Source organism: Cupressus sempervirens, chromosome 1 (assembly GCF_028749045.1).
Source record: "Cupressus sempervirens isolate cs-2001-9-10 chromosome 1, ASM2874904v1, whole genome shotgun sequence".
Lineage (NCBI taxonomy): Eukaryota > Viridiplantae > Streptophyta > Pinopsida > Cupressales > Cupressaceae > Cupressus > Cupressus sempervirens.
The window spans coordinates 618,167,108-618,182,632 of NC_143118.1; the positions used below are offsets into that span (position 1 = coordinate 618,167,108).

The 15,525-nt window shown below is 35.3% G+C and overlaps 1 long non-coding RNA gene across 2 annotated transcripts in view; it reads left to right on the plus strand.

Moving 5' to 3' along the window:
• The first annotated feature begins 12,591 nt into the window (after positions 1-12,591).
• LOC149579425 (uncharacterized) overlaps positions 12,592-15,525 on the plus strand; it is a 42,346-nt gene continuing 39,412 nt past the window's right edge. For both annotated transcript variants that reach the window (XR_016365034.1, XR_016365030.1), the window contains exons 1-2: positions 12,592-13,230; positions 13,724-13,807. This is a non-coding gene — a long non-coding RNA (uncharacterized LOC149579425). The remainder of the gene's footprint in view (positions 13,231-13,723; positions 13,808-15,525) is intronic.

Genomic DNA, 15,525 nt, shown 5'->3' on the forward strand with positions numbered 1-15,525 from the left:
TGTAGGTTGAGACTGAGCCATTCTTGGAGGAGGTACTGGTTGATAGATAACAAGGGAAAGCGAATTATCTTGGTATTCAAGTTCAACAAAAAGATCATTCAAATGCAAGGATTTGTTAGAGGATGAGGGTATTAATTCTTGAGCAACAATGAATGGATTTTCAAAAGGTTCTTCTTCGTTCTCACTATGAGGTTCTTTAGGTTCTGGATTAAAAATCTCTTCATAAATGTTACGGGGAAGAAGTCTCCCAAGGAGGTCTCTTCTTCTATGCATGCAAAATAATGTGAAATCTAAACTAACATAACAACTTCAGGGTTGAAATAGATTGACACCTTCCCCAAAAATGATACTAAAAATGGTCGGCCAGCTTAATACCTTAGTAACAAAGGATTGGACATTGTTTTATAGTGATTCCATGATTAGATAGGATCATGTGTTTTCCTAAAATAACATACTGACTTTGTTTTATTTTTTCAATCTAGGAGCATAAGCTTGAGAGGGAAGCTGCAAAGTATATGGTCTAATTTTTCTTTAAGTTGTTGCAACCAAACAAAGGAAATGCTAAAGGGAACTTAAGCTAGAAACTGAAATAATATCTTAACTCAAACTTAAAGTAATGCTGCAAATAGTTAACCTATCTAAGCACCTATGCTGCAAGAATAGTTCACTGATTTTGTTATCAATGGCTCTAGGAACAATAAAATTCTACCTTGCAAAGAAATAAACAAGGAAATGAAATCTATTCTAATGGAGTAGTTCACTCACCAAGTGGACCCCCTTGGATGAGTGAACAAAAAAGATAATCAAGACAGAAGATGTAAACTTGAACTTTGTATTCTATTCATTTGTGTTAAGATATTTCATTTGATTAAAAACAAGATCACTTGCTACTATTATGAGAATCAACCTATTCTATCTTTCTTCTAAAAAAATTCCTCTTTCAAAGCTACAATAAGTGTTATTTTAAAGGAAAACTACAACAACTTCCTAACTCTAAGATCACTCCATTAGAGAGGATCAATTATAGATTCATAAGGTTTGCAACAGAAATATCATTAACTGTAATTAAATCCTCCAAGAATATAACAAGTTGAGGGAGCTATATTCATGTTCTACCATAACATAAATCACACAATAATATGCTTGTTGCAGTGATTCAATAATTTGGTCAACTTTGACTTAGTGTTGAAGTGTTGACTTTGAATACGCGCGAAAAGTACCTACAAAACATTGAGTGCATACAACTTCCACATACATATATTCATTTCATCATCAATGTTAGAAAATGTATAATGTTCAAACTATCACTCTATAAAAATCTTGTGGCTATAGGAAGGAATCTACCCAAAACATAGCATGGATGAGGAAATATTTATTAGCATGTAACATTCCTTCATTATACCATAGAAGTCCATAGATTCAAGTAAATATAGCATATTTGAACTTATCCATACTACTACTTCATGTCTTAGCATATAGATAACATAGTCATGAAAACATAAGTTCATTTACTTAAAACCATAGAGTCATAAATGTTTTTGCAAGATAACTATCTAAAAACAAGATAAAAAGGAACTCAAAATAATGGCCTTTTACAGGCCCATCAACCTCTTCACTTTACCTTGTTGGCAACTTTCAAGCTAGGGTGCATGAGAGAATCCATTCCATATGTCTACCCTACATACCCATGCTTATTACATGATGACTATTCATAGGCAATGCAAGTTCCCAACCTAACCCCCAAATGAACAATCACTCAATTGAGCTAAATATGAGAGTTTGGGTCTTGTAAGATCCCACCACATTCCCACACATGTTCTTGTGGTTGCACATAAACAACTCCATGGAATAACCAATAATACTAAATGCAAGGCTTGGATATGAGAAATACAATAAAACAATCAAGTCTATAAATAAATCGCTTAATTGGGCATCTTTTTGGGTGTATAGAATCAACATGAATCCCAATGTACACAAAGTAAAATCATGAATTAAAAACCTAGCATACACTTTATTTATATGAAACAAACACATTCCATGAAATTTCCACAGAATCTGGGTAGGACACAAAAGGAGAGAACAAGAAAAACACCCAAAATTAAAACATTCTTGAATTTGACAAAATTGAAAAACCCACCTCTAAAATGAGGTCAAGTATCCAAAAATCAAAATTTTTGGTAGCATAATTCCATGGAATATTTTAAATAAAAAACAAATAACCATCTAGTATTCATTCTCATCAAACTATGTCAAATTCATGTATGAAAATGGAGGGAAACACTAGCTCTCAACCTATATCCAGTTAGGAATAAAGAATAGGAACTAAAGTAGACTAAAACATAAGAAGTGAGAAAGCCCTACCTCACACCAAAAAGTCAAAACTGAGGATTGCAACAACAAAATGGATAACCCACTTAGTGTGATGAAATGATCGACAAAGAAGGAGATTCCCACTAAGAATCCAAAGAGGCTATAATCATGATGACCCAATGAGTCAAACTACCATATCAACAAAATTACCAAAAAGGACAAAGAGGTTTTGGAGGAATGTCCTAAAAAACATGAAATAAACAAGTGAGAAGCAAGAATTAAAACTTACATTCACCAATATAAGCACTTTTATAAAAGTGACTCATAATTAGAATATTAAATGCTTAATAAACTAACATGTCCTTTTTCCAAATTAGACAATTTCCAAGTGATTGGAATTTAGCTATGACAAGTTAGTCGATAGATAAAATAAATTATTTTCCCCCAAATCAATTAAATCAACATCTTAATAGTATTTTCCATGATACTTATATGGCCCTAACTACACAAACACACTCACAGATCCAATCACATAATACATCATGAATCTAGATGTGTCCTTTACTAGATGGTTAATAATATCAAATATATGGATTTAGAGAAGAGCCTACCATAGAAAGGTAAATTATGATCCTACATGCACATGACTACGTCACCCATACAGGGACAACATTGACTCAACATGAACAATCAAATTCACTATCTCCTAGTGCCACTACTAGCAACATAGGTACACACTAAGACTCTAAACATAGGGTAAATGTACCTAGTAACTATTCAGTAAATAGGCAGCCATCAAATGCAAATTCTTAATATATATTAGCCAAAGCACACATAGGCACACAATCACATGAAGGAGAATAAGACACAATGTAGATCACACAAGTGAGTGATTACAACTTAGTTCCCACTTCGTACTAGTACTAATAGGTAATCCACACATAGAAGTGGTGTAGTACAACATAAAATCATATAATAAAGCATTTAAATTAAATTAAATTAAATTTAAATAATTAGTTTGTATCATTGAGTATATTTATTAAAGGTAAAAGATAGATATCCATAGCATAAAAGAACACCATAAATGAATCTATATGGAAAATATGAGGATGAATCAAGCCTTTTAGTTCCTCTAATTTTCTCCTCCAAAGTAGTAATGACATTAAAATATTCCACCAAAATCCAAGGCAAAAGAGAATTGAAAGATCTCAAATAAGAGTATTTCTCAAGTGTCAAAGCTTGAAGTGATCATTAAAAGAGAACAAGTATTAGAAATCCAATTACAAGCAATGATCTTATAAAGATCCTATAGGAAATAAATCTTTTCAATATTTCTTGGGCACTAATGAACTTTTAGTTACCCCTTCACTAGAGCTTGGGATAAATGTGAGCCATGCATTCCACAAATAACTTAAATTCTTGAATGATTATCACATTTGGGCAATGAACTCTAGTAAATTCCATAACAACTATTTGTTTAGGTAAATTTTCAACCCCCCTTGATTTCATGATAAGTTTATTATTTCTTAATGTCAATTCATGAGCCTTCAAAGTTGATTCTTTGCCTAAATCTAAATGATGCATACCAGAGTGGTCCCCTCCAGATCCTAGGTGAACTAAAAGTAATTTGATTGGGCTTCCAAGGGAAACTCGACCCCCTTGGGTGTTGTTGTGGTGGCTAGGTCAATGGATGGGAGCATTTTCAGTGCAAGAAAACCATAGATGACACAAACAACCAAGCTAAGTGCCTCACTTTAGTTAATGTAGTTTTGTTAGGAATCAAGATTGATATTCATAAGATACATCTTGAAGGAGACTCCAAGATTGTGGTAATAGTATTACAAAAGGAAATTTGGATGGATGGTTCCTTGACAAATATATTAAGAAAATAAAAAATTTATTAGAAGAGGTTTGTAAATTCAGTCTCTTAGGTTCCTAGGGTGGCTAACTCTCTAACTAAAAAATTATCCAATGTAGGGGTGGTCAGGTCTTTACAAGACAATATCAAAACCACAAAAAAAAAAAACAATGACATCCCACCATATGAGTTGGACATGTGATTAATCAATGATGAATTAAAATAACCATGGTATTCTATCATAATGTCATTAACATCGTGTCTCAATATGTTGAGCAATTACGATCAAGTGAGGGAAGGTGTCATTGATCCTTGTAATCTAACTTTGGGAGTCTCCCATTATTGAAATGGAGGTGACATGCTAGGTTGGCACTACTTGAATGGAATGTGGCAAGTATGGTGTGATGTGAAAGATAGAAAGTCATAATGGTTTTAGATTTGGTGATTGATTCATCTAGAGACTCTCATGAGTTTTTTGTACCACTAATTCTACCATTTCCAACATCCTCTCTTTTTTCTTAGAAAACTTGTGGGTAGAGATAATAGCAATTTTCATAAAATATATGCCATGTTAGGAAGGTAGAGCTTCATAATCAAGATGTTGCATCCATGACATGGAGATAATAGAAAATTTAGTTGTACTTTGTAAAAAATTATTCAAATCAAGTTCAACATAAATACGAGCTTAAGAAATCACACTTTTATTCATCATCTTAATTAAGAACCTGCCAAAATTTTCAAAATTCATGGTTTCATCTGCATGATTTCCTTTGGCCAAAATTTTGATAAGAGATGATGAAGGCGTACCCACATTGGGACCCTATAAGAGAGCTCCTCAATACTATAAAAATTAATGTGACCCAACTTGAGGAATAGATCCACTTGATTGCAAAAAATAAGGATCACTTTTAAATGACTTATTATGATCTACCAAACAAGAGAAAAACATTGTGAGGTATCCATTTATTATTATCATGATCTCTAAGTCCCCTTTAGGGTCCTACATTCAATAAACCCATAACTAGATAGTAGGGAAAAAGAAACATGAATTCCCAAGAACTTCCAAATTAAAGCATGAGTCCTTAGGTAATTTACACATCTTTCATAATTAAATCTAGTTAAGTTGCTAAAATTATTCTGTCTTGGCTTCTTTCCAAGAAATTATTAGCATTTTTGACCTTATATTTTTGCTCTTTATGTACCCCTCCACATGTAAATATTTGTTTAGAAAATTTCCTCTCATATCGTACTTTGTAGAGTATTGATGAAATCCTAATACTATATATAGAAAACAAGGACTCTCTTGAGAAAATAAACCCTTTTTTATAGCCCAAGGACTTGATAAAACCCAACTAACACCTTGAAGCAAAAAAATCTCCATCTATCATGGTGTCACACAAAATGATACCTTGAACACAACAAAAACCCCTATAAATATCCCTTTGCACATCCCATAGAATGCAACATCCCTCCCTAATAGGTCCAAATTTCATTGCGACTAGCATTAAAATAAACACAGAAAATAAATGAGGGGACTACACTTTGAACCCTATCCTACATAACCTCCCTAAAATGCCTATATTATCTTATTCATTCACACCTAATAAATGTTACAAAATCTTACCATTAAGGCTTACTCTCTATGTAAATTTGTAATCTAGATTAATTGTTTGGATGTGGTTGATTAGCTACATTTCTTTTACTTTATATTAGTGCAACAACTTTGATATTTTCATTGATAACACATGCTCTTCCTTAGAAGAATGTCCACCTAGCAAAATAAGGTCCCACCTTCTTAATTATGCCATATTGTTGACATCCATCCATAATGTCTCTCTACCCTACATTCATATGTAATGACTCAAATAAATTCATGTATCCCATTTGTAGATTTGTCTTCTAATATTTAACTTCCTGCACATCTAACTTTAATATAATTTAACAATTTTGTTTATCTCATTCCTATAATAAACTTACCATTTAAATAGTCTCTTAATAAGTATTGCTAAAATATTTGACTTTTTTCATACTCATTCAAGATTAATTATTGAAATGAAAATAACTAGATAGTTAAAATCTATAATTATTTTTACTTATTTTTCCATATATCATAAAAATTAAAAGAAAAGAAAATTATTATTTACATAAATATTATATACAAAATTATTTTATCAAATCACTAAATATATTTAAACATTTGTTTTTAGAAGATCTCAATGACTTCATGAATAGGTTGGACTTTATGGATGTGGAGTTGAGAGGAAACCCGTATACTTGGACTAATAATAGGAAAAGGGAGGACCTTATTTAGGTTATGCTGGACATATTATTGGTGTTAGGGAACTGGAATAGACTGGGGAACTCCCACCTTGAGAACCTCACTAGAACTATTTCAGACCACTTCCCTATATTATTCCATTGGGAGGATGATTTTAAGGGCGGACAAAAACCTTTCAGATATGAAATTATGTGGCAGTCTCACCCGAAATTCAAAGAGAGAGTTCAGGATTAGTGGAATATAAGGACGGATGGTACCGTGATGTACATGCTTAATAAAAAATTGGATAATATTAGGAGGAATGTCAGGGTCTGGGCTAAGAGTTCATTTGGTGACTTATTCAAAGTTAAAGGTGAAGTGAAGGAAAAGCTCAAAAAACTCCAAGGAGAAATTGCAAAAGGGATCAACCTGGAAAGTGCAACTTAGGAAGAGGAGGAATATAGAAAAAGTGGAAGGATATCCTACTAAGGGAGGAAATTTTTTGGAAACAAAGATCAAGAATTCAATGGCTTAAGGAAGGGGATAAGAACACTACTTTCTTTCACAGGTTAGCCTCAAACCATAAAAGAAGAAACACAATCAATAGGTTGAATGATGAAGGAGGAAGGGTCTTAAAAGAGCAGGAGGAGATGGGAAGACATGTGGTGGAACACTTTAGTAAAGCTTTCATTATAGACAATTTTGTAGGGAACTCAGTTACTAGAAGAAGCTTGATTAATTCAGTTCCACAGATACTTGGTGTGGAGGAGAATAACCAGATACTTGGCAATATCACCGAGGAGGAGGTGAAAAGTGCAGTATTTTCTATGAAAGCTTATAAGGCTCCGAGCCTAGATGGATTTCCTCCGATGTTTTTCCAACATTTTTGGGAGGTTGTTAAATCGGAATTGATTTGGGTCACTAGGGATTTTTTTAGAACGGGAAAGATGCTAAGGAGGATCAACAAAACCTTTATTGCTTTAGTTCCTAAAATCCCTACTCCTTTGAGCCTACTTGACTTTAGACCTATAAGCTTATGTAATACTATTTATAAGATCTTTGCCAAAGTCTTGGTGAAAAGAATTAAGCCTTTCTTGGAAAAAATTATTGGTAGCCCTCAGAAAGGATTTGTCCCGGGAAGACAGATATTGGATGTGGCTATAACCACACATGAGGTTATTCATTCTATGGAGAAAAATAGAAAATCGGGGATGGCATTTAAATTGGATATTTCCAAAGCTTATGATAAGGTCAATTGGGACTTCCTTCAAGATGTGCTGGAAAGAGTGGGATTTAGTAATAAGATTATAAACTTGATCATGATGATGGTTGGCTCAGTGCAATATTTTGTCCTACTTAATGGTTCGCCCTGGGGCAACTTTGCTGCGGAGAAAGGGTTAAGACAAGGTGATCCACTTTTCCCTTACCTCTTTATAATGGCCGCTAAAGTCTTAGGGAGGTCATTCCATAAATTAGTGAGTAAGGGCTATTTCAAAGGGGTTAAACCTACTAATACTGCTAAAACTAAGGTCATTCAATAGTTTGTTGATGACACTTTCCTATTTGGAGAATCTTCAATAATGGAGGTAGAAGCTTGGAAGATGATATTACATAATTATGAAGAAAGTTCAAGACAGTGAGTGAATTACCACAAGAGTAAGATTTATTTCTTTAATACTGAAGCCTCATTACAAAAGAGGATAAGGAAAATTCTGGAATGCCAATCTGCTAGCCTCTCGGATACTTATCTTGGATTACCACTTACTACTAAGGAAGTGACTAATGACTTCTGGAATATGATAGTGGAGAGAATTCAAAGGAAACTTGTAGGGTGGAAAGGGAAGATATTAAGCAATGCTAGAAAATTACAACTGCTCTCTGTTACTCTTCAGGGAATCCCTATTTACTTCTTATCCATTTTCAAAATTAATCAAATTATGGTGGAGAAAATTGAGAGAATACAAAGGAATTTCCTTTGGTCAAGGACAAAGGAGAAAAATAAATTGGGCTTAGTTAATTGGGAGGAGGTGTGTAAACCAAAGAATGGGGGGGTTGGGTGTAAGAAGGCTTCGGGACCTTAACAAATCTCTCCTTATGAAAGTCGGCTGGAGACTGGCTGAAGAGAATATAGATTGGGGCAGTATCATGAAAGCTAAATATTTGTCTAATACCTCCTTTAAGTGGAATCTATTTAGTAATGACCTTCTAGGAGGTTCAAAAATCTCGCAGAATATTGTTAAAAATAGAGGTTTATTAAGAGAAGGTTTGAGGTGGATTGTGGGGAATGGGTTCAATATCATATTTTGGGAAGACAGGTGGATGGGTGGGAAACCGCTGGTCTTTAGTAAATTTAGAAGATTAATGGAATTGCTTAAACAAAATGTGGGTGAAAAAGTTGGAGACTATATTGATCAAGGGAGGAGGTGGAAGAAGCTTTATAAGGAAGATTACTCCCAAGAGGATATTCTTCTCCTTAAGGAATTGGAAGAGTTGATAAAGGAACAAAGACTTCCCTTACTACCTCAGAAGGACACTATGGCTTGGGACCTAACTCCAAGTGGTAACTTCACTGTTAAATCAACATACACATTCATGTTTATTAAGGACCCCTGCCCAACATTGTTGCATAAGGTATGGATTACTGATCTTATTCCTAAAATTAATTTCTTTTGGTGGACGACTCAGCATGGTAAAATCTTAACTTTGGACAACTTGAAAATAAGGGGTTTTTATATAACAAATCGTTGCTGTCTTTGTAAAGAAAAGGAAGAAAGTATCTCCCACCTCTTCTTATAATGCCAGTATGCTTTAGGGATTTGGAATAAGGTCTGGGAAAGATTTGGATTGGATTGGGTTATGAAAGATAATCTAGGACAGTTTGTGGAGAATTGGTGCCATCCCTTTTATCATCTTAGATTAGTTTTTCTATGGAAAATTGTTCCACCATATGTTTGCTAGCACATATGGAAAGAAAGAAATAACATATTATTTAGGGAGGAGAGTAAACCAAAGGAAGTGGTTTTTGGAATTATGGACAAATTGTTGAAGGAAAATTTAAGAGTGTCTAAATGTAAAATGCCAAAAGAGGAACCAGTTAGACATGAAGGCTTAGTTGCTGAAAGATGGGGTTGTCATGAGGATTTTTTCCTCTTTGATAACTCAAAAATGATAATGAGATGGCAGACGAGATGGAGACCCCCCACCCTAACGCAATATAAATTGAACTTTGATGGTGCTGCTAAAGGAGGTTTAGGAGGGGCGGGAGGAGTGTTGTGGGACATGAATGGTGATGTGCTATTGGTGTATGCAGGAAAGGTGAGAAATGGAAGCAATAACTTGGCTGAGGCCATGGCGCTATTATGGGGCCTTCAACTGACTAGAGAAATGCAAATTAAGGAGCTAACCATTGAGGGGGACTCCAAGTTAATCATTGACTTGGATAACTAAGTGGCTAGACCAGGCTGGAATATTCAAAACACCATTATGGACATCAAGCAAGTCCTGAATGGAATGGAAAGTGTCCACTTGCAACACATCTACAGGGAAGGTAATAAGGTGGCAGATGTGGTAGTTGCCATGGGGTTTAATACTATGGCTATCACATGTTGGAGGAATTGGGTTGATCTCAACAAAGATACCAAGTCATTGATAATCAAGGAAAGAGGCGGGAATAATATATGATGATGACTATAAATTTTAAAAGTAGGGCCAAATTTGGCAACATGGTGACAATGTTTGCTAAATTTAACAATGGCTTTTTGGAAATAAAAGGAAGACGTGGCCGTACAAACGGTAATTGAAGTGATTATGAATTAAGAGAGATGTCATTTCACAATTATGGTAACCCATTGCGAGTTTCAAATTACTTACCAATTGGAAGTACGAAAGATATCATTAATCAGGTTGTCAAGAAACGTCGGGGTGCAAAAATTATGATTTTATACATTCACGAATCCCATAATTATCTCGCATGGGATTTTGGAGCTTATCAAGCACGGGTCTGCAAATTTTATTTGCTTGTTGTTAAAGGGTTTAAGGCAGAGAGTAGTTGCAGAGAGTTTGTAATTGGGAAAGTTCAGATGCGTATTACTGAAGAAGGGGAGCCAGAAATTGGTGAATTAGAGATGGGTGGGGACTTGAATAGGATGGAACTCACGAAAATGGAGAATTTTAAAGATAGGATGGCCACCTGGGTTCTTTTGAAGGAAGGGGGTTTTTTGCCCTACATGCAGTTGATGGCGGGGTACGACGAGAACTGTGCGCTCTAGTTTGTTAATGGATGGAATGATAGAAAGGTCACCATTAATGGAATCACCTTCCAAGTCACTAAGGAAGTGATTGCCATGGCGACTGGCCTCTCAATGAAAGGTAAAAAATGGAGAAAGGTTACCAAAATTTCTGATGAGGCCAGTATGAATAGCTTCTTTGCTATAGATGAGGAGCCGATTCCTTATTGAGGAGGGTTTAAAAGAGACAAGCTGCCAACCCCTTGGGATGATGTGTGCCTGGTCCTTATGAGGTATTTGATGCTGAAGGGTAGGTTCGGTGTCTTCTATTATTATCATTTTCCTTTGTTAAATCATTTTTGGAATATGGATTTCATTTCTATCCCTTTTTATCTTCTGCATTCTCTTGAGTATATGGTTGTTGATGTTAGAGAAAAAAGGAGTAAAGGTTTAAATTTTACCATAATTCATCAAGGTTTAATCTTTCGCCTCTATCAGTTTCACCTTGCCCTGTTCCCTCTAGGGTGGTGGTGGTGGATAACAAACACCACTGCCAGAATTCACCCCCGAGCTTTAGTACATGCACTAAATTTCACACCCCCCAACACTCCCCTAGTAGGGAAAACAAGAAAAAGGAAAAATCTGATATAACAGTGGAACAAAAGGGAAACAAGAAGATAAAAATTGAAAAACTGGTTGAGGTTGATGGAGAGGACTCAGAGGAGGAGACTGGGGGTAAGGCTAGGAGGAGATCTGGTAGGCTTGCACAATCTCAGGTTAGGTGCAAATAGAAATCCATCAGAAATTCGGTTGAGGAGGTTGAGGAAGATGGTTCTGAAAACAATAATGAAGGAAGGGAGGAGGAAGATATTTCCAACTCCAAGAACGATGACGGAAAGGAGGAGGGAGATAAAATTTTTAATTCGGGGGATAATTCAGTGGATAATACTCAGACCTAGGCGTCTGTTGGTAATGCTGCGAATACAGAGATCACCCATGTGTCTGCCAGTTTTCCCCTCAAACCCATTACCTTTTGTGAAGAGAGTAGCAAGATGAACACCTCCCCCATAACCATTTCCTCCTTGGTTAAGGATAATTCTAAGGTTTCCTCTAACCCAAGGGTTTTGCAGGATGATATCCAAGTGCAAAAAGCCAAGGAGGAAGCACTAAAGGTGGAAGCCGAGACTAAAGATGGGACTGAGGTGCTGCAAGACTAGTATGCTAATTTGGAAAGGAGGGTTAAAACTCTAGAGGAAGGGTTTTTTACCTTCTCCAAATTTGGCCTCAAAGTCACACATGTTGCGGCTACCACCCTCTAGTTGCTGGCACAGGAAAAGGAGGACACGTGTATGGATATGGAGGACCACAAGTTGCTCTTCAAGTTCCTTACGGATGATTGGGCCCGGATCCTGTTGGATGCGAAAGGGAAGGGGAAAAAAGATAATTATGTTTCTTAGTTTATTGAGATCCTTGGATCCAAGACTTTTTATGTCTTACTGTTGGTTAAGGTTTTGTTGGTATACAACTGTTATTAAGACTTGGGTTGGCCTGTTATGCCAATTTTGGTTATGTTGAACTTCTGTAGTTTGCTAGCTATCTCTATTTAGTTTTAGCTTAGTTGCTCTTAAACTCTGTTGATTTTTTTGCAGACATTTGAAACTATGTTGATGTTTAGTTAGTCTTTTGTCTACTGGTGGTTTCTGCTGGTAATGTGCTGATTACTAGCTTTTTGCTTGTATGAGCTGACCCCCTCATTTTGATCGCTTTTAATTTAAAAAACATTTATTTTTAGAAACTACTATTAAATATTATATACAAAGTTACAAACATGACTTAATTAATTAATTATAAGCAATAAAAACAATATCACACATTCAAATGTTCAAATGATTAAAGCAGCATCAAAACGCACTAGTTCTCTTTCCAGACGGGAACTCAAAAGTTCCTGCACTTTAGTTTTTTCAATGTTACCGTTGAGAAAAATATTCATCCCTCTTTTTTTTTATGGTCTGATTTTAGATATTTTTTTCCCCGTCGCTTCTTTCTGGTGGAATATTGGCATGTGGAAGAAAGGATTTGAAGGTATTAAAATAGAGCCACTTTCACATACAGAATAACAGAGCAGAATCATAGAAGGAGATTTCATTGTCAAAATGGAGTCTGCAACTTACGAGATAAAGGCAAAATTGTGGAAGTCAGCAGAGCCCACGTGATATTTCAGTACATTATGATGAAAGATAGAATCATGAATGAGCGGCTTTTGTTTGTTCACAAAAATGCATTAAACGAATGGGGATCTCTGTGATTCATTGATTGCACGTAATGTGTAAAATGTCTGAAAGAAATGCAGAATCATGGAAAAGGTACTCGGGTTTTCCTTTACAGCTAAATAGTGGAAACCCTAAACTTTCATCAATCTGCTTAAAATCGGCATTGCCCTCATTTGCCGCTGTCGTTATTTTTTTGGGTTTTCCCTATTAAAGCGTCTGCATAGTAAATGAGGTCTTTCGGAGATGGATCAGAAGCCATGTTTGCAGCCATGACGTCCCAGACCATTACATCTCGACATTCTGTGTCAGGTAACGGTCGAGTTCTTTCAGAATCTCATCTATAATCTTTCCTTGCAATGAATCTCATCTATAATCTTTACGGACTTTTCTGTGCAAACTTTTATGTTCCTGCTTCTCTACTCTTTGCACTTACTACATTGCTCACAGCTTTTAGTTTGAGAACATTCCTGTATATTATTGTAAGTATATCTCCTCTCCAATTCAGCCATTCTATCAATTGTTTTTGGCAATTTTGCAGAGGTTGAGCATCTTAACTGTGCTCTGCTCTCAGTGTTTTGTTCTTCCTTGCACGCTGTTGTGTTCTTAACTAGAAGATTGGAAGCATTTATTTTAAGGGCTTTATAGTCTACCTATATTAGGAAAATGCATCAAACAAATGGGAACAGAGATTGATTGGAAGTGATGTCTAAAATTTGTGAAAGAAATGTTGGATCCCTAAAATTCCATCAAACTACTTAAAATTGACATTGATCTCATTTGCCGCTATCGTCATTTGTTTTAGGGTTTATGTAACCATGACGTCCCTGACCATTTCAGCGGTGGAGATTTGTGCGGTTTTGCAAAGCATCTCAACATTTTCTTCCAGGTAAATTTTACAGTTGAGTTCTTTTGGAATTCATTGCTCTGAATTTTGATCCTTGACATTCAAGGCTCTCAAAGACTTTCCTGTGTGAACTACTAAGTCTTTGAAATACTCTTCGAATCTGATTCTCATAGATTATGTTCTTGGTTCCCTTCAGTTTGATAATTCAACCATTCTATCAATTGTTTTTCACAATTTTGTAGAGGTTGAGCATCTTAACTGTGCCCTGCTCTCTATTTTTTGTTCTTCTTTATATGCTGTTGTGTTCTTAACTAGAAAATTGGAAGCATTTATTTATGGGCTTTAGAGTCTGCCTGTATTAGTTTTGTTCTCCCTTTCATGGTTTGTACTCGCAACTTCACACTATGGTTATTCTTTTTGGACCTTTATGTGTTCATTCCTCTGTCATTGAATTTTCTTTTTAACTCATGTAATTATATGCATGACAGAGCTTGAAATTATTATTTTATCTCTATTTCAGGTGTCTTACATTTGCTGGTGTCTTTATTTTGATCTCGAGCTCATTCTCCCTATGTTCCTACCAATTATTATTTTATTCATACCCTGCCTTAAATGCTTATGTTCTTACATTCCTACCTATAATTTAGTTGGACCGAGATGACTCACTTTTCATATTCTGCCTCAAATGCCCATACTGTGTTTCTCTTTTGTATGTAGTCCTTATTAGATTGGTATACATGCCTTAAACATAAGGAGTCATGTTTTCTATTCTTGGCCATAGTTAGTTTGGATAGATGATTCACTTAATCACACTCTCCATTAAATGTCCATATTGTGGCTATTGCTTTGGTGTGTACTCCTTAGCCATGGGCTGAGATTATTCGTTTGATCATATCTTGCCTTAAAAGCTTATTCTATGTTTATTGGTTTGATCTGTTTTTCTCAGCTATGTGGTTTTAGAGTAAGATGATTCACATGTTCATACTCTACATTAAATGCCTTGCTTTCATAGATAGAGCTTATATTGTTCAAAAAAATTGTTAGTAAATGCATGTGCCATAGCTAAAACAGGGTTTGGAACTTCCCAGCTCTTTGTTCTGCAATCTAAATATTGTTTGAAATTTTACCTTAAAGATTATCAAGGCTTCATGATGGAGCCTGTTCTTGCATTTTTAATCGATAAAATCTTATGTCCCTTTGATTTTTATTCATAGATTTTGAAGTAAATTGTATTTTTATGAAATTATCAATTTCCATGAATATGGAAAGACTACTATTAAACCTGATATTTTGAAGTTGATTGATTTTTATGTAATTCTCGATCTTTGGTACCCTGTCTTTCTATCACACTCTCATAGAGAACTGGTAATTCCATGCTTACCTTTCAATCTTTCTTTTGATTGCATTCCATTCGTGACATTCTATTATTATAAAAAGTTCTCACACAATTTGATGCAGTTTTAAGCCATCTCTGAAAGACTCGATATCTAGATTATAGAATGAAAGTTCTACTACAAACCACCATTCAATTAGGAGTTTTAGTTTATAACCACAATTGACTATTGGCCTAGATTCTCTGGAATAGGCCACCTCCATCAGCTCTGTCTTGTGTACAGGTAACATTTTAATGTGGAATATTCACAAAATCTGTTTCAATAGAGTCAAATATTTGTCTTCCTTTGTTGCAGATTTTCTTCTAAATGTGAGGTGAGAGTGGCTGATGACCTGGAGGCTGGAAATATTTGTCAATTTGTATTTCT